This window comes from Somniosus microcephalus, chromosome 8 (assembly GCF_052327205.1).
Source record: "Somniosus microcephalus isolate GS21.2 chromosome 8, FLI_Smic_1.0, whole genome shotgun sequence".
Taxonomy (NCBI): domain Eukaryota; kingdom Metazoa; phylum Chordata; class Chondrichthyes; order Squaliformes; family Somniosidae; genus Somniosus; species Somniosus microcephalus.
The window spans coordinates 181,735,954-181,756,613 of record NC_140994.1 but is presented as its reverse complement, the minus strand read 5'-3'; positions in this window follow the sequence as shown (position 1 = coordinate 181,756,613).

Here is a 20,660-nt window from a genome sequence, read left to right as displayed (position 1 = left end):
GATAGTGGGCCTTTAGAATGTTGCAGGCATCCAGGTAGGTGGCGGCGTCTTGGATGAGTGGAAAAACCCGGTGGCTTACCCGATTCTGCAGGATCCCGAGTTTCACATCTCCGGTGGCTTTCGAGGCTGTGACGGCTTCGGAGTTGGCCATAAAAAATTCCAAGCATTGGAACCAGTGTCCAAACCGTGCCGATGCATCCGAAGCATGCGGGTCCAAATCCAAGCGTTCCGGTTTCAAAAGTTGATCCATCGTTGAAAGTTTGCTTATAAAATTGATGCGCCTCAATAACTTCAAGGCTCAAAGTTAACTGGATAAAACAAGGCTTTTATTAGCAAAGAAAGATGCCTGTGTCTTCACCTAGCTTCACCTAGCATTCTGCTGTTCTGCTGCAAGACAAGCCTGGGCTTGTCTTAAGTAGGGCCAGGTATGGGCGGAGCCAACACACCCAATGGGGAGAAAGGGGGCGGTGCACTATATACAATACAAGGTAAAACACCGGAGCAGGCAATACAATATATGTAGTTAAATACAGAGTCTGATGAATGACATATTTCATCACACTCCCTCCCCTGCCACTCCGCCAGTGCCCTTGCTGTTGTCTGTCAGCCAGCCAGCCCAGATTGCTGCAGCCCAGACCAAGATGGTGGAGTCTGAAGCTAGGCCCTCTGGCCACAGAGCTGCTTAAGGTCACCCTCCAGGGCCAACGGCAGTCTCCTGAATTGAAGGTCAGCAGTCTTCCACCTCCCATGCTGCAGTCACTGGGGAAGCATCCCATAGGAGCACTAGGAAAAGCAAAGGCACATGGAAGACAGGCACTAAGGGAATGCACAAGCATGATTAGTTTCATTTTGTATGCATTATTTATGGGTGAATTTATAAAATTGCATTAGAATTTGCATTTCCTGGTGGTTTTTAATTTTGCGTTGCCAGAAAGAGGACGATGTGATGGTCAGAGATAGAGGAAACGCTAGGAGTGTGCGACTATAGATGAATGGGGAGGTGTAGTTGAGGACACTGCTATCGCTCATGAATAACCTGATCATGTAGAGCCTGGGCAGAAAAGGGCTGTCGACGGTGAAGCCTCCCTTCTTCTTCCTCTTCCTCCACTTCCACTTGCACTCCCTCCTCTTCCTCCACTTCTTTCCCCTTCTAGCAGCTCTGCATGGCCTCTCTTCATTGTCCAGTCATGTTCAATCCTCAGAGGAAACCCTAGCAGGCCACCGATGTCTGGAAGCAACCTCTTTCAGCACAATATTTTATATGACAAAGTACTGCAAGACCAGCCAGACCACTCTGTAGAGTGTTCAAATTTTAGCCAAGTATAGAAAACCTCCAAAAACACAAACAATTGCACCAAAAGCCAGAAAAAATAATCCAGCAACAAACCTGTAAGTACTTCATGATCCCTTTAAATAGTGCAGGTGGGGGTGTCCTTCATTCCGTTTAGTGTCATGTTCAGCTGTGTGAGGTTAAATCAGGGCATTGACTGGAGTGGGGAGTTGGAAAATGTCAGCAGTGGCTTTAAATCAGCAATATACGCTGATTCACGTCATGATCTGCCTGTTCTGCATGGCAATCATTAGGCCTGCGCGCAAATCCCTTTACCAAGATGCCATCCTGTGCAGTTCTCTTCGGAAGTGTGTGTGTGCATCTCGGTCGCCATTTTTGAGCGTTAGGAGCCTGTATTGCACCTATAAAACTGGCATTACGCTACCCAATTTAGCCCCCCAAATATTTTCATTATGGGGCAGAAGGTACACTGGAGCCAATACTGTATATATTATACAAAAGCAAAATACTGTAGATGCTGGAAATCTGAAATAAAAACAGAAAATACTGGAATTACTCAGCAGGTCAGGCAGTATCTATGGAGAGAGAAAGTTTCTGCATGGCCCCTCTTCATTGTCCAGACTCTCCACAGATGCTGCCTGACCTGCTGAGTATTTCCAGCATTTTCTGTTTTTATTTCTGTATATATTATACATTGATGTTTTTTATCTACAGATATTTCAAACTTTTAAGCATTGAGTTTGGCTTTCCCCTCGTCACATTTTGGGATTTTTGACTGTTGTCATGGAAGGATCATTTATAGTAAAATGCTTCTATTAAATTATGTTTAGCTCTCAAAAGGTTAAAGTCACTGAGCAGAAGTGCTAGAAGGCATGCATTGGAGCCAGATGCATCAGTTAATGAAATGGTACCTCTTCTCACATAAAACTTAAAATTTAAACAATAGAATTCATTTAGACTTTCTATTATGTAAGGCTGTACTATTCACTTGAGTTCAGCAAGAGTTAGTTTCAAGCAGCCCTCACTGGGGTAGGGGGTGACGGAGGAGGGGAGAGCAGGTAAACCAGTTTACTTGGCAGACCTACTGACCAAACTCCAGCCACAGAGAACTGGGAAAGGATCAATGGTTAAGCCCTTAGTTTTTTTGTCCAGCTAGGGAGAGGACAGGAGAGCACATGGTCTAAGTCATCTTTGAAGAGTTGTTGAAGGAGACAAACAAGGACTCAGGTTATTGTCCTCATTAAGCTAGAACTAGTCAGGTTTAGATGAATTATTTTTAGAGGAACAGGGACAATGTAGCTTATTTGTTATTTTCTATGTTATGAGGAGCATTACTGTATTAGGGTGAGATATACTACAAATGTTGCTCCATGTTCATTTATTGATTGTCAAAGTAAATCAGCTTATTAGTTTACATTTGTACAATAGCAAAATACTGCAGATGCTGGAAATCCGAAATAACAACAGAAAATGCTGGAAAAACTCAGCAGGCCAGGCAACATCCGTGGAGAGAAAATAGAGTCAACGTTTTGGGTGAAAACCCTTTTTCAAGACTAAAGAAGCACAGGAAATGAAATAGATTAAGAGGCCAGGCTGGGAGAGAACAAAAGAGAAGAGACATTAAGAGGTATTCAAAACGAGACGAAATGGTGATAGGACTAGTGGAGACAAAAGTCGGCTCTAGATTAGGTGTGAAATGCGTTGGCAGAATGGGAGACAGCTGCCATGTGGGAGAGAGAAAAAAAAGAAAGGGGGGGAAAGGCCAAAACAAAGGTGTGGTTAAAAAATATAAGTAAAAATGTCACTGACCTCATCTCCTCTGGAGATCTTCCCCCCGCGGCCACCAACCTCATAGTTCCCCAACCCTGCACAGCCCGCTTCTAGCTCCTTCCCAAGATCCACAAACAGGACTGCCCTGGTAGACCCATTGTTTCAGCCTGTTCTTGCCCCATGGAACTTATCTCTTCCGATCTAGACTCTATCTTTTCTCCCCTTGTCCAGTCTCTTCCCACCTACATCCGCGACTCTTCGGACACCCTCCTGTAATGATCAGTAACATGTCATTCTATAGTGGACACTAGGTGGAGCCGTAGAGCTGTGTAGAGCTGTATATAAGACTACACTACCCAGCTGTATGTATATTAAGACAACATTACCCATGAGGCACTAGGCTACCCACAAGGCAGCAGTCAAGATGGAAGCCTCTACAGATACTGTACCTAGTCCACATGTGCTCAATAAAAGTGTCTAGCAAAAGCTAGCTGTGTTCATAATGAGAATGTCTATTTATTAATGAACATAAGATGGTACCAGGATGGTGAAGATCTGCTGAAAATTGTGAAAAGCGACATGGAGAATTTGAAGCCACCAGAGCGTTTGAAACTCACAGAAAAAATCGACTACAATTGGCAGACTTTAAAACAACAATTCGAACTCTACATTGCAGCCATCGGATTCGGTACGAAGCCAGACGCAAGGAAGATAGCGTTGCTGCTCACGGTTGCAGGCCCACAGGTGATAGAGGTATTTAATACATTTGTATTTAATCCAGCGGAGAACAGAGACAAATTAGCTGATGTGCTACAGAAATTTGATGCACATTGTTCTCCCAAAAAGAATGAGGCCTATGAAAGATACATGTTCTGTTCAAGGACACAGCAGCAAAATGAGACTTTTGATAGCTTTATAACTGATCTGAAACTGAAAGCACAGACATGTAATTTCTCTGAGCTGAAATCATCCATGATTCGTGACCAGATTGTGTTTGGTATTCATGATAAAAAAGTCAGGGAACGTCTGTTGAGAGAAACCGAACTAAATTTGGAAAATGCAGTGAAAATATGCCAAGCCAGCGAGCTAGCTCGAAAGCACGCGAAGACTTTCAGTGAAATCAATAATGATGCGATTGTAATGAGTGATAATGCTGCTGTCGGTGCTGTGTCCTACAAGGGGAAGAAACATGGGCAGAACAGAAATGAAAAGCAATCGGAGGATGAAATTTTTAATTGTAAACGTTGTGGTTACAAACACCAGTTAAGACAATGCCCAGCATTTGGAAAAATGTGCACAAAGTGTAATGGAAAGAATCACTTTGCCAAACAATGCTTTTCAAAAGTAAAAACTAAGAATGGGCAACGAGTTAATGTGATTGAGGACACTGAATGAAGTGAGACATTTTTTGTAGGAATGGTGTCATGTGACAATATCAAAAAGGATACAGAAAATGTGCAGCCCTCAGAAATGGACAATGCTGAACATCAAGTTAATGCAGTAAGAGAGGACAAATGGATGATCCCGCTGCAGGTAAATGGAGCATTAGTTACCTTGAAACTAGACACTGGGGCAAAAGCAAACTTAATCAGTATGAGTGACATTAACAATATGAAAGAAAAGCCCAAAATACAGAAAAAGTCAGTACTACTGAAGGATTATAATGGACAGAAAATAGATAGCTTAGGTGTATGCAGACTTAAAGTGACAGTCAAAGACAAAGTGCATCATCTCATGTTTTCTGTTGTGGCTGAAAGACTTGATTCACTGCTAGGTGACAAAGCTTGTGAGGACTTAGAACTGGTCAAGAGAGTCTACCGTATAAACTGTGCCATAAGCAGACCAGATGACTCGGTGGATTCTGTAGTGAATAATTTCCAGGATGTGTTCAAAGGATTTGGAGTTCTACCATTCACTTACAAGATCCAGCTAAAGGAAGATGCTCACCCAGTGGTACATGCTCCACGAAGAGTTCCAGCACCCCTGCGTGACCGGCTCAAGAATGAACTGGACAGAATGACCACGCTAGGAGTCATCAGGATAGTCGAAGAGCCAACAGACTGGGTTAACTCCATGGTATGTGTAAAGAAAAAGAACAATGATCTAAGATTATGCATGGATCCAAAGAACTTAAATGCAAACATAAAACGTGAACACTACCAGATTCCCAAGTGAGAAGAAATCACCAGTGAAATGTCAGGTGCCAGATACTTTACAAAGCTCGATGCCTCACAAGGATTTTGGCAACTAAAACTGGATGAAGAGAGCACCAAATACTGTACTTTCAACACAACATTTGGCAGGTATTGTTTCCTCAGAATGCCTTTCGGGATAATATCTGCATCTGAAATCTTTCATAGAGCGATGGAACACACAGTTGAAGGTCTGGAAGGAGTTCGGGTCTATGTTGATGACATCATCATCTGGGGCTCCACACTGAAAGAACACAATGAGAGACTGACTAAAGTGCTACAGAGCATATGCCGGAATGGACTGAAGCTCAACAAAGCCAAGTGTCAGTTTGGAGTCCAGGAAGTCACTTTCCTAGGAGATAATCTATTTGGTAAAGGAATAGAGCCAGATATGGAAAAAGTAAACGCCATACTCAAAATGCCCCGACCCACTGACAAAAAAGGAGTGCTACGCATCATGGGGATGATAAACTTCATTGGAAAGTTCATTCCTAACTTGTCAGCCAAGACAGCCTGTCTGCGAGACCTGCTACATAAAACAAATGAGTTCGCATGGACAGAAAGACATGAACAAGAGTGGATAAACCTCAAAACCGTGCTGACAACCACACCTGTACTCACCTTCTTTGACCCAACAAAAAGAATCAAAGTGTCAACGGATGCATCAAAAGATGGCCGAGGTGCGGTCTTGCTACAAGCAGAGGGTGAAGATTGGAAGCCTGTTGCCTATGCCTCCAGGTCTATGACTGATACTGAGTGTCAATACGCCCAGATTGAAAAGGAATGTCTAGGCTTGGTAGTTGGACTAGAAAAGTTTCATGGCTACATATATGGACTTCCCACCTTCACAGTTGAGACAGACCACAGCCCTCTGGTTGCCATCATAAAAAAAAACCTGAATGAGATGTCTCCAAGGATTCAACGACTCATGATGAAGCTGCAAAGATATGACTTTGAACTGATCTACACACCAGGCAAATACATAGTGTTAGCAGATGCACTATCCCGAGCACCCACAATGAGTCATGTGAGCTCTACTGAGGAAGACGTGGATGTTCATGTGAGTATGGTGGCACGGTGGCATAGTGGTTAGCACTGTTGCCTCACAGCGCCAGGGACCCGGGTTCGAATCCGGCCTCGGGTGACTGTCTGTGTGGAGTTTGCACATTCTTCCCGTGTTTGCGTGGGTTTCCTCCGGGTGCTCCGGTTTCCTCCCACAGTCCAAAGATGTGCAGGTTAGGTTGATTGGCTATGATAAATTGACCCTTAGTGTTAGGGGGATTAAATACAGGGATAGGGTGGGATATGTGTTGGTGCAGGGGTTACGGGGAGCAGATGGGATATGTGTCGGTGCAGGCTCGATGGGCCGAAATGGCCTCTATCTGCACTGTGGGGTTTCTGTCATTTCTGTGATTCTGTGATATGGTCACTGCTGCGCTGCCCGTGTCAGACACAAAATCAAAGCAAATAGCAGAAGAAACAGTAAAAGATACAGTATTACAAACAGTAATAGAGAACATTCATCATGGTTGGCCAAAAGGTTCCTGTCCAAAATATTTTCACATAAGGTCAGAATTGAGTGTCGCAAGTGGACTATTACTAAAACAGAACAGAATAGTAATTCCACAGGCTCTACATCAAGACATGCTCAAAAGGATTCATGAGGGACACCTCGGAATTGAAAAATGCAAAAGGAGAGCAAGAGACACTGTTTATTGGCCTGGCATAAATAAGGACATTGAGAACATGATAGGCAAATGTGAGACATGTCAGAAACACCAAAACAAAAAGCAAAGGAACCAATGATAGTAGCTGACATTCCAACAGCACCATGGCATAAGGTTGGTATGGACCTTTTTCATTTAAATGGTAAAGACTATCTAATAGTGATTGACTACTATTCTAACTATCCTGAGATGGCGCTGCTCTCAAGCACCACAGCAAGCAGTGTCATAATGCATGTGAAATCCATCTTCGCCAGACATGGAATTCCCAGGATTGCCGTTAGCGACAATGGTCCGTGCTTCAACTGTAAGGAGTGGCAACAGTTTGCAGCACATTATGACTTTCAGCACATCACATCCAGTCCTTTGTATGCTCAGTCAAATGGTAAGGCAGAGAAAGGTGTTCAAGTTCTCAAGCAGCTACTGAAGAAAGCGACAGAAAGCAAGTCTGATCCTTATCTCGCCCTGCTGAGCTACCGAGCCTCACCTTTAGACTGTGGTTCTTCACCTGCTGAACTACTAATGGGTTGCAAGTTGCGCACCACGCTACCCTGCTGTGCAAAAGAAGAGCAAAGTGAGGAACTGAGACAGAGACTTCAACTGTTAAAGCTGAAACAGAAATCATACCATGACAAGTCATCCAAAACTCTAAAACCATTGACAAGGGATGATGTTGTCAGGATTGAGGATCCAGATGCATGGAACAGGAAAGCTACAGTTCTTGAGGAAGTAGGACCAAGGTCATACACTGTTAGAACTGAGGAAGGACAGATTCTCAGGAGGAACCGCCGTTCCCTCCTAAAAACACAAGAGACTATTCAAGACCAGATTGATGACAATGCCGCAACTGCATCTTGTCATTCACCACCAGAACAATCTCATGAAGACACATCAGACTTACCCATGTTGAGAAGATCCACACATGAAGTAAAAAAGCCTGATAGACTTAATCTTTGAGTACAATGTAAAGCTTTGAAAATGTGTTGACTGTTTTGAAAATGTTTATGTTTATATTGAAAGTTGATTGATCCTGATTTTGTTAAACCTCAAAGAAAGGGGGATGTAATGATCAATAACATGTCATTCTATAGTGGACACTAGGTGGAGCCATAGAGCTGTGTAGAGCTGTATATAAGACTACACTTCCCAGCTGTATATATAAAGACTACATTACCCATGAGGCACTAGGCTACCCACAAGGCAGCAGTCAAGATGGAAGCCTCTACAGATACTGTACTTGGTCCACATGTGCTCAGTAAAAGTGTCTAGCAAAAGCTAGCTGTGTTCATAATAAGAATGTCTATTTATTAATGAACATAAGACCTCTGACACTTTAACAGTTTGCAGTTTCCTGGCCCCAACCGCTTCCTTTTCACCATGGACATACAATCCCTCTACACCTCCATCCCCCACCAGGATGGCCTGAGGTTGCTCCGCTTCTTCCTTGAACAGAGGCCCGCCCAGTCCCCATCCACCACTACCCTCCTCCGCCTGGCTGAACTTGATCCCACATTGAACAACTTCTCCTTTGACTCCACTCATTTCCTCCAAATCAAAGGTGTTGCTCTGGGTACCCACATGGGTCCTAGCTATGCCTGCCTTTTCGTGGGACAACAACAGTATGTTAATCCCTACTCCTTCTTCTCACATCTCACTCCCCCCTCACCCAACAAGCCTTTCCTACTTACCAGCTAATCATGCTGCATGCATGCCTTTCTCCCTTCCTGCCCGACTCCCATCACCTTAATCCATCTCTTGTGCATTTATGCTTTCAGATAATGAGCAAGCAGCTGAGCAGCCTGTCCCTGAGGGCACCATTGAGAGAGGTGGAAGAAGAGGAGGACGAAGAACACACCGCATCACTGCTTGTCTCACCCGCAGGCACCAACTCAGATCCGGCACTATGCGTTCTTTAAAGGATATTATAGTAGCGGGATCTGCACAGGGTGGTGCACTGGGGACGAACAGGCTGCAGCAAGGCCAGGGGGAAATGGTAGCTCGGGAGTCAGCTCCCTGGAGGGCGAGTTCACACGCGAGTTCTGCTGCACAGGACTCAGATGAGGCCGTCGATGGGGAGGCCTTTAGAAGAAGAGTGATGGGCATGCACATGGCGATGATAGCGGCAATGGCAAGGGGGCATCAGAGCCTCTGGGCAATGGTAAGGAGCGTGGAGGAGTCCACCTCCAACATTGCACAAGGCTCTGCACACCATGGAGCCCATCGTTTGCAGTCTGCAAGGGATGGTAGACTCCCAGAGAGACTGTGGCGACCCAGACCTGATGCTACGTGTGATGGGCAATGTTGCAGCTTCCATCGCAGCACAGGCAGAAGCCACACAACGTTTTAGTGCTGTAATGCAGTCTATGCTTGGTGCCATCGATTCTCAGACTGCTCTCATGCAGTCTCAGTTTGATGCCATGTAAGCTTTGACTGCTGCCATCGTGGCTGGGTTGACCACCGTTCTCCAGGGCTTTCATGGTGTCGCAGCAGGACAGCAATCTGTGCTCCAGCAAATTGGTAGTGATGCTGAGGTGCTGCACCAGGGAAGTGCCAGTGGGTCAGTGGAGCAGGAAGCTGCTCTCCTCTCTCAGGATGACAGCATTCCTGCTACCACTGGCACTCCGCCATTGCCCTTGTCACTGCATGTCATCCAGCCAGCCCACACTGCTGCTGCCCATGTTGAGGTGGTGCAGCCGACAGCCGGGCCTTCCAGACCGAGAGCTGGTCGAGGTTGTTCTGCAAGGCCATCTGAAGTCTCCCGCATGGACACTCAGCAGCCTTCCACCAGCCCTGCTGCAGCCACTGGGCCAACACTTCGTAGGAGAACTAGAGTAGGCAAAAGCACTGTAACGAGAGGCACTAAGGGATTGCACAAGGGAGAATAGCTAATATTGTTGTTGTAAATATGTGTTCACTGATTATTGATAAATTTCTTAATTGGCTTTGGATGATTTGGTGGTGTCTCTCATTTCAGCTTTGCGCTGTGATATGGCCTGCGACAGGGATGGAATGATGGGGATGTGGTGAGCAACGAAGATCTGGGGTTTAATTTATTGGAACCGCAGTCTGATGAGGCAGTTACGGACCGCTCCTCCGGAAGGCTAATTGAGTGGCTGCCTCCTCCCTTGCTCCAGTTCCTCCTCCTCCTCCTTCTCCTCCTCCTCGCCTTCTTCTTCCTTCTCGTCCTGATCCTCCTCCTCCGCTCCCTCTTCCTCCTCTTGAGGTGTTCCCGCAATTCCTGGTGGCAAGGGCTGGTCCCTCATGATGTCCAGATTGTGGAGCATGCAGCACACCATGACGAAATGGGGCACCCGCTCTGGCAAGCACTGGAGGGCTCCTCCCGAGTGGTCAAGGCAGCGGAACTGTTGCTTGAGCACCCCAATGGTCTGCTCAATGATGTTCCTGGTGGCAGCATGGCTCTCATTACATGAGTGCTGAGCAGGAGTGCTGGGGTTGTGGAGGGGAGTCATGAGCCAGGTGGAGAGCGGATAGCCCTTGTCTCTGACCAGCCAACCGCGAGCTTGATGTGGTGGCTGGAGCAATTCTGGCACACAGGTCTTGCGCAGGATGAAGGCACCGTGGCTGCTGCCAGGATAGCGGACATTCACTTTGAGGATTCACTGTCTGTGGTCGCACATCAACTGCACATCAAGTGAATGGTAGCCTTTGCGGTTATGGAAGAACTCAGGATTGTTTTGCGGTTCCCGCAAAGCCACGTGGGTGCAGTCAATGGCGCCCTGCACCATGGGGACGCCCACTATCCTGGCAAATCCACATGCATGTTAGTCCTGCTTCTCTCTGGTGATGAGGAAGGAAATGTAATCCCTTCTCCTACTGTAGAGAGCCTCTGTGACCTCTCAGATGCAGCGATGGACGGCAAACTGCAAGATGCTCACTATATATCCTGTTGCAAACTGGAAGGAACTGCTGGCGAAGAAATTGAGAGCGACGGTGACCTTGACTGCCACTGAGAGTGCCGTGGTTGACCTGATCTGAGGCTCGAGGCCTGGTTGCAGGAGATGGCAGAGTTCGGTGACCGCATCCTTGCTGAAGTGGAGCCTTCTAATACACTGCTCCTCACTTAATTGGAGGTAGGAGAAGTGCTCTCGGAATACCCTCAGAGGGTAAGGCCTCCTGTTGAGTGCCCTGATGGCCCTCCTCCTCCCTCTGGCCACATCTTGCAATCTTTCTCGCTGCCTGCGCTCCCTCAGTCGTAGATCCTGGAGGGCAAAGTTGACTGCCTGAACAGCCCCCATTAATGTAACAATGTGTAGCACTTTGAAATTTTGTCAGAATAAATGTAACACATTTTTAGTAGCCACAACGCTCCTGCTACTAAAGAACCTTTAAATGACTGAATTAAACTCCTGCACAATTGCAAACGGACAAGGAAGCAGTGAAACAGCACTAACCTGACGGATGTGACTGATCCCTTTAAATAGCACCCCTGGAGCCACCATCTGCTGCTTCACGCCTCCTCTTCCTGTCATTGTCGGGGCAAGGTGCTAAGGCAGGGGGTGATAATTAATTTGGCATATCGGGCGCTGAGTGAGCGTTGCACGCTCACTGATGTCACGATCTGCCTGGTGCTAAAGCCCTAGGTGCTAAATGTTAGTGGCAGTGCTATGGGGCACCTGGATTTGGCATGCGGTGCTGGATTTGCCTCACCCCCAGCGCTAATTCAATAGCACCCCCGCCAGGCACTAACGGGAGGTGCTAACCAACCAAAGTTCTCCCCCAAACTATTTCTGCTGGTTGGACATCCTAGGACTAGGGGGCATAGACTAGAAATTAGAGCCAAGCCTTTCAGGAGTGAAATTAGGAAACACTTCTATACACAAAGGGTGGTAGAAGTTTGGAACTCTCTTCTGCAAATGGCAATTGATGCCAGATCAATTGTTAATTTTAAATCAGAAATTGATAGCTTTGTGTTAACCAAATGTATTCAGAGATATCGGGCAAAGGCAGGTATATGGAGTTAGATCGCAGAGCAGCCATGATCTCATTGATTGGTGGAACAAGCTCAAGGGGCTGAATGGCCTACTCCTGTTCCTATGTTCCTATTTCTCACTAAAGTGTTGATCATCCTGCCTTTCAGCAGATTGAGGAAATGGATGAGGAAGTATGTGTGGGATTACAGTATCCAGTTCATTCAAGATGGGAGTTTATTATTGCTGACTAGAGTCATGTTATCGTATGACTAGATAGTGCACAGTAGAAGGTAAACTCCTGAGCATAAGAGGTGGAGATCCGAGCAGATTAAAGCACAATTTTTATTGAAGTATAGGGATTGGCGGAAAAATTCCACCAGGAATCTTAAAATATTACAATCACAGTGGTGCCACCTGTTGCCCCTAAATTGGTTCCTACGTGATTATGAATCACAAAATGCCCGTCATCTTGTGTGTACAAATACAAATGCGGTCCAGAGCAGCACGCGATCCATGATCGTTATGCAGATAGAACATGTTATTCATGCAACACGAGATAAGAAATATCACTCTGACTATTTTCTTGGCTAAATACTTATTTCTTGTTAAAGAAAGCAAAATTCAAATAAGTAATTAAAAAAATCACCGCGAGCTCTGTGATGTTCATGGAAGCCTGTAATTGTAGATGATGGGCCTGTTGCCTCCCTTCTATTTGTCTTCTACTCTGCAATTATTTGTTAAATAATTTTTCCCCTAGCAAAGACTGAAATGTTTTTCCTTCTGAAATAGAACAGAAGCAGGTGCAGGATTGTACATCCATAGATAAAAGCTCCCCATTCCCCCCACCCCGAATACATTACAGTTAGATACATATTTTTGTGATTGAAAATATCACATTGGTGACTCAAGCAATAATTGTCAATCTTTTGGATTATATTAGAGGTAAATGTATGATAGTGAAACTTTTATTAAATCATTATGTTGGGTTTGCTGCAGAGGCAGCAGAGGATCGATATGAATGGAACCATGCAAAGGGAGTTCCATAAAGCTGGATGACTGAGGATAAACATTGAATGTCAAATTCTGTGGAGCGGTTGATGAGGACAGGGGTTGAAGCAAATTGTTCATGACTTTGGTTAGTGTTGTTTGTGAGAAGGATCGTTCTGGAAGAGACGGGCACAAAGCTGCGAGGTGACTATGAACATTCAAAACAAACTTATGAAATATTCAAAGACTTTACAGAGTTGATGATAGGGTGGCAGTTGACAAATATAGAAGGGTCAAAGGTCAGAGTTTTTGGGGCGTGTGATGACGGTGGTTTTGAAGGAAAGAGGTAGAATGCTCGAAGACAGGAAACTATTGAAAATATCAACGAGCGTAGGAGAAATTGTGTGGGAAAGAAATTGAGGGAGTGATTGATGGTTCTCGGAGAAAATGAGCTTGGAGAGATGGGTTTAGGGCTTGATTGGATGGGAAGCAGTTGGGCTGGACCATGTGGTAAGAGGAAGGAGAGGACGCAGTGAAGGTAACTGCAGTCTTGATCTTGTTGATGAGATTGAGATTGATAGATTTTTTGAGGGCAAGGGTATCAAGGGATATGGAACAAAGGCAGGTAAACAGAGTTGAGGTACAGATCAGTTATGATCTAATTGGATGGCAGAACAGACTTGAGGGATGAATAGCCTACTACTGCTCCTATGAAGAAATCCATGAGCTCCTCAAATTTGGCATTTAAGATGAGGATAGAAGGGAACAGAGGAGAGGAGTTTAAGGAGGCATTTGTTCATAGAAAAAAAAGCCTGGGCTATCCTTGACATTAGGTAGAGTATGGTTTTATGACCATGATGATCACTGGCAGCTCCTTGCTGCCTCAACACAATGTGGGCTGTTACAATGATTACTGTGGGGCGTTCAACCTTGGGGGCATTACAACTGAAGTGATCCTGTCTTTATCTGATGTCTACATCAAGTGCACTTCCAAAAAGAGAGGGAGGGTCATATACAATTAGAGGTGATTTTATCCCTCCCTAGCCTGGGGGCAGAAGTCAATTGTAGCATTCCCATTGCCACTACAGCTAACATCAGCTAATTCAGCACAGAACAGGGATTGAATCTTGGACCCTGCTGGTCTGTATTGCTAACTGACACACCCATAGAGATAATTGCAGTTTAGTTAAAAGAATGTTCACTTGCAGTAGAAATCGATTAAGTGTGAAATTATGATCATTTTGACTACTGAGGGTTATTTTTATCACTTACTTGTGAATTTGTTTCTTATCATGCTGGATCTAAATAAATACGTCTCACTTGTCCATTTTGGATTCTGCATGTAATTTCACAATTTTGCTAAATCCACAATCACTTCAATGTTAATCGACATCCACAGATATGAAAACCAAAAAAGCAGCCTACTTCTAGGCCTTGTTGAGAGTTTAGCATTATGCAATACATGACATGTTCAGTCTTGATTATTCATGTCTTGGAAGCATGTCTGACTCCCTAGCAATGTTGTTTTCCACAGGCGCTCCTGTATATATCAGTTTGTTACAATTTTCACAGGCATTTAGTGGGTCATAGTGATACTACTTTCATACAAGTACCTCAAGAGATTATGGCCTAGAAATTTGGTGGTGCCCCGTTTGGGGCGCCAGTCTTGCCTGGGCGCCAGAAGTACCGCCCCGGAAGGAGCCGTGAGCTCCAGCCGGAAATTCAGTTTCAGCACCCCAAACGGAAGCGGGGCGCTGCTCGAGGTGCCCCGCATCCCTCTTGGGGCGCTGCAACTGAAAATCGCAGCGCAACGTGCTGCAGCGCCACACGCTGCGGCATGGCGCGCTGCGGTACTGCAGGCCTTCCTCCCCTTCTTAAAGGGGAGGGGCCTGCTGCAGCGCGATCGGCGATCGCGAGTGCCGGCAAAAGAGCCCGGCACCTAGGAGAAGTGCCGGGCTCTTGGGACACAGCTGGCACTACCCGGGGGTGGGGGGGGCTCAGGAGGCCGGGGACGGCAGCGCGAGGAGGTGCTGGCATGCGGCCAGCAAAAAAAATGGCCGCCACGCACCTCAGCGCCTCTACCGCCGCAGGTAGGCCCCCCTGAACCAGTCGCAATTTGCGACCGGCGTTACAGCGGGGGGCGCTACCAAATATTGCGACCGGGGTGGTAGCGGGGCGCTGCACACACCGATAACATCATCGGTGGCGGCGCAGCACTACAGGCTAATGCCGTCATTAGCGCCCCGCTAAATTTCGCGGGAGGCGTGGCCAGTGGCGCTAAAGCCACTAAGTGCCCACTTTGGGTGCTAACTGGTGGCGCAGCCCACCAAATTTCTAGGCCTATGACACTTCATCTCATCCCCTGAAATAAATTTATTGCAGACAAAGATGCAGAGACACTGCATTTTCCTTCAGCAATGTAATGACACAAATTACATCCCCCGGAGAGAAATTCAAAATAATCACTAATAATCTCTTTTTAACTTCTCATTTTTATCTAATTTTTTACTTCCTATATACATTGATTTTTTAAATTTAAACTATAATAATATTTGCATTTATATTGTGTCTTATGTGAAAAATTCACAAGTGCTACTCACGGTGGAGTTCAGAGACTGCTGTTATATAAGTTTACAAAAGCAAAATACTGTGAATACTGGAAATCTGAAATAAAAACAGAAAATGCTGGAAATACTCAGCAGGTCAGGCAGCATCTGCGGAGGGTCATCGACCTGTAACGTTGACTCTGTTTCTCTCTCCACAGATGCTGCCTGACCTGCTGAGTATTTCCAGCATTTTCTGTTTTTATGTTATATAAGTTTCACTGTTTATACTGTAATGGAGATTCAGCATAAAGGTTTTCTATTGGCCAACATGTGCCTCATTTAAGCATGATATACTCCTCCCTGTATACTAGCTGCAGGTTGGTAAGAACTGAAATAATGCAAAAGAAATCACTCAATAGATTTGTACATTTTATACAAAATCTCTGTGGGTTTGGTACTTAATCATGATGTTGTAGAAAGCTATGCCTTCTGATAAATAAGTGTGCTGAAAAAGCAATGATTATTATTGAATTATTAAAAAAGCGCATGTTAGTCGTGGAAATATCTAGGGTGGCATAATATAAGATAAAGGATTAATTTCAAACATTTCCTAATGGAAAAAATATGAGCGAAAGTATGCAATGTAAGACTTTTTATAGAGATGAAATTTCTACCTGATAATGTAAATATTTAATTTTAAAAGGATTTCAACTGCATAATAATTTTTCCAGACATTCAAATATAATGTATTTTTTTGTAATTTTAATGAGAAAAGAAAATTACATTTTCAATGCTATTTTATTACTATCATTCTTCATACGAATGAAATTAGATTCATTTTCAAATCCACATTTATTTTAACCCTGTGAACACTTATCAAAATATACATTACTTTCTAGCTAGTAACCTTTGTGTAGTTTTATTTCCATATTGTATTTAGGTGTTTATTTCTTTCTGCCCTCCTGAAGACACTGATTTATGCTGTCAGACCTCTGGTACATCACCCAAGTATCCACTATTCAGGTGTGGACCTGGAAAGTGAGACCTGGATTTGCCAATTTGGCATGGTATCCATTCTGCCTAACCACGTGACCCCACAAAATTTTGCAGGGTCAGGGTAGTTATAATATTCAGGATGGACTCCCAGCGTTATTAGCACCATCTAGTGAGAACTTGCCCCTGGAGAGGTGGAGAATCCGGTGCAGCTGCATTCATTTCTGGGAGTAATGACTTTGAGACCAACAGAAGCATGTTAGTGCCCTCAAGTTTTCAGACTCCTCTGTAAGGGTTTTATTGGGACAAATCAGGGAGGTTTACAAAAGGAATGGTACAGGCACAATGGAATGAGATGGCATTGGTAGTAAGTATTGGAAGTGTTCAATGAAAAATCTCTAATAGCGTGGTTTAGGGGCTGTGTTTTGCATCACCACTCCATTTTCTAACTCACCCAACCCAAAAGTGGGCAGTAAAGTAGTAAAATCTAGTTCTGAGTGTTGGCAAGCTGTTCAACCATAAGAAAGAGTGGGGAGGAGGCAACACAGTTGAGTCAGATCCTGACCTCACCTGACATTTACACACATGCACTATCCAGCAGGGGTACTGGATAGCCATCAGGAGCAGGAAGCCTGGCTAATTATTTATCCGCCACCCTCAGCCAGAAATACAAACGTCAATTGTAGTGACCCACCACCAGCTGACTCATTTTATTTCTAATCTGTATGACTTAGTACAACAATGGGCAGTATTAATCAACTGAGCCATTTTTATTAGTAAAAGGTAGTTCAACAGGCATTTCAGACATACAAAAAATCTGGTATAAAACATTATGGGCCCTAAATTGGGCTGTGTAGCGCCAGTTTTTTAAAGTGTTGCACGGCCACCTAACGCTCAAAAATGGGGTCAGAGATGCGTGCGCACAAGTGAGCAGGGTGCCATCTTGATAAAGGGGTATGCACACGTACACCTAATGACTTCTGGCAGCATGCAGAGTAGACAGATCATGGTGTGAATCAGTGTGCAACACTGATATGATGCCATGCTGCCATTTTCCAACTGCACATTCCAGCCAATGCCCTGCCTTAACCTCGCACAGCTGAACATCACGTTAAACGGAATGAAGGACTCCCCACCAGCACTTACAGGTTAGTTGCTGGATTATTTCTTCTGGCTGCTGGTGCAATTGTGTGTGTTTTTAAAGCTTTCCTATCCTTGGCTAAAGTTTGAATAGTCTACAAGGAGTGGTCTGGCTGGTGCTGAAGTATTTTTAACTTCACTTAAAAGCTTCTGCTGAAACAAGTTGCTTTCTGGTAAGGCTTCCTCTGGGAATTGAGCATGACTGGGAGAATGAAGAGAGGCTACACAGAGCAGGACAAGCTGCTCGAAGAGAGAGGAGGAGGAGGAGGGGAGAAAGGCTCACAGCAGGAGGCCATATCCATCGAGCATCTTTAGGGAGCAATTCTCTTACCTCACCTTCAGCAAGGACCAATGTATGAGACATCTTTGCTTCGTAAAAGAGGTTGTGACTGAAATCTGTAAACTGCTGCAGCCACAACTGCAACCTCAAAGCAGGGCAAGGACAGCATTGCCTGTGGCTGTCAAGGTGACCGTGGCTTTTAACCCTTATGCGTCTGGCTCCTTTCAGGCTGCTGCTGGAAATATAAGCAACATCTTGCAGTTTGCAGTGCACTGCTGCATAAGGGACATCCCTGCGGCTCTCTCACAGATAAATTGTTTAATCTTATTCAGTCTTTCCAGTGACAAGCAGGCGGAGTGAGCACGAGCGTTTGCACGGATTGTAGGTTTCCCCATGGTGCAGGGTGCCATTGACAGCACACAATTTGCCTTGCGTGCGCCTCATGTGAACTCGGCTATTTTCATGAACCGAAAGGGATTCCACTCACTCAATGTGCAGCTGGTGTGCGACCACAGGCAACACATCATGCAGGTGAATGCCCGTTATCCTGGTAGTAGTCATGATTTCTTCATTCTATGGCAGTCCTCTTGTGCTACCTGTATTTGATCCACCAAGGCAAGTCAAAGGCTGGCTACAGGGCGATAAGGGTTATCCCCTCATGACATGGCTCATGGGGGTTATTTTGGTGAAAGCAGGTGCTAAATAGGCGCTGCGCTGATAAGACATGAATGTTTGAAAGTCTGGTTTTAGCAAGTAATTTTGATCCTAATTGCCGATTACCATAATTTGGAATGGAGATGCTAAATCAGACACCTGCAGGTTTAGCACTCAAGTGCTGATTAGAAGCAATTTTCATGCAGCAGTATATGTGGGCTTCTCGCACCCACTTCCACTGATGTGGAGGGCGCTGGCTGACACACAGTTGCAGATTTCAAGATGGCTCAGGTACCAAGGGAGAGAGCGCGGTCCCTTATGCAGCAGTTTCTCGTGGTCACAGGAGGTCCTGGTGGAGGATGTCCAGAGGAGGAGGGATGTCCTGTACTGTAAGGGGTTTTCCTTGAGAGATGTCCCTGAGGTTTCTCTCTCTAGAGGCCTCTCTCTCTTGCACAGTAAAACCTTGAGTGGTTCGACCCACTCGCCCCTTAGATTCTATACTCTGGACTTTGGGGCAGGAACTACAATGTAGAGAAAACTCTTGTAGACCAAGTTTGATAAAACAAAATGAAATTTTATTGCATAAGGAAAAATATCAAATCAAATGCAAGCAGATAAGGGAGTACATGGGAGGGAAAAATCAAACAAATCATAATGACACAATACTAACTAAGGCAAATACAGGCATCTTATACTCTACAAAAATCATCATGAAATAAGGAAACACACGGAATATCGAGGGACAACAACTCATGCTAATTGTACCCTAAAATCCACCCCCTTAAACCTATCTAGATCTGATTGTGAAGGGCCAGAAACATGCTCACCAATCCAACTAGGAAGTGCAAGGTTTTGAACCAGTCTGCCTTTGATCCTTTCAGGTGTTCCGTCTCCACGTGGATCATGGAGCCCCAGCGAGCTGCGCCACACCTCTCCTGAGGTGGGGGTCGGGGGCGGCTGGACACCGGCTGGTTCTGGATGTCGGCGGTGTCGGGGATCGTCGGCTCGACCCTGGTCAGAGGAGCCTTGGGCTGGCTCCCATCGTTTCTTCAGTTCGTTTTTGTCTCTTCTCCCGAGTTGGGTCGATGGCCTCTCGTTCCGGCAAGGGCCCGGGGATGGTCGATGATCTCCCGATGTTTTCCCCAGGGCGGGACGTCGGCTTTGAAACGGCCTTCTTGATGTTGGCTTGATTCTTCTTCCTCCTCCGATGGTGGAGAGGAGTTTGCTGATCTTCTCCCGAAGTGACTCCTCTTCACCCACTGCCACTCGGTCGTGTGTTTCTGGGTGTAGCTGTCTCCAACTGTCTCCGCAACTGTGACTCCGGTGTGTCCTTCAGTGTGTCTTCTTTTGAGTGCCTTCTTCGTGAGCTCCGTGTCCTCTGAGTGAGTGCCCCTACCACTCCAACTCCTCCAGTTATACCTTTCTTCAGCAGTCTCCACTTCCCGCCCAAAATCAGGTTAGTCTTTGTTTAACTTTTGGCGGGCTGGGAGCACAGCGGGGTAGTTATTATATTTTAAAATGTTCGTTCTCTGAGAAACGGCTTCCAGAACTTACTGTGGGTTGAATCCACAAAGCTGTCTGAGGATTCGCAGGAACCATTTTAAAGTGTCCCAATAAGCCGGCCATATGGTATGGTGGCCATTTTGTATGCCCCTTTTTCTGGGCTTCTTTTAAGAACAGTCTTTAAAATCATGGCCTCTTCTGCCATTTGACCCTTATTAATACAAAGTCCAATTTTGCGAATCCTACAGTACCTGCAGAGGGGAAGGAGGCCACTTAGGTGAACATAAAAGATCTCATGGCATTATTTCAAAGAAGAGCAGGGGAATTATCCCCAGTGTCCTGGCCAATATTTATCCCTCAATCAACATTACTAAAGCAGATTATCTGGTCATTACCACATTGCTGTTTGTGGGATCTTGCTGTGCGCAAATTGGCTGCTGTGTTTCCTACATTACAACAGTGACTACACTTCAAAAATTACATTGTAAAGCACTTTGGGACGTCCGGTGGTCGTGAAAGGCACTTTATAAATGCAAGTCTCTCTTTTGTTCTCTTCAAACCTCCAGCAGCAAGCGAACGGTAAAAGGTGATATACCTTTAAGTAGCGCTTGAAATCTTCAGCAAAGACTTGTTTACTCCCAGTCAGCTG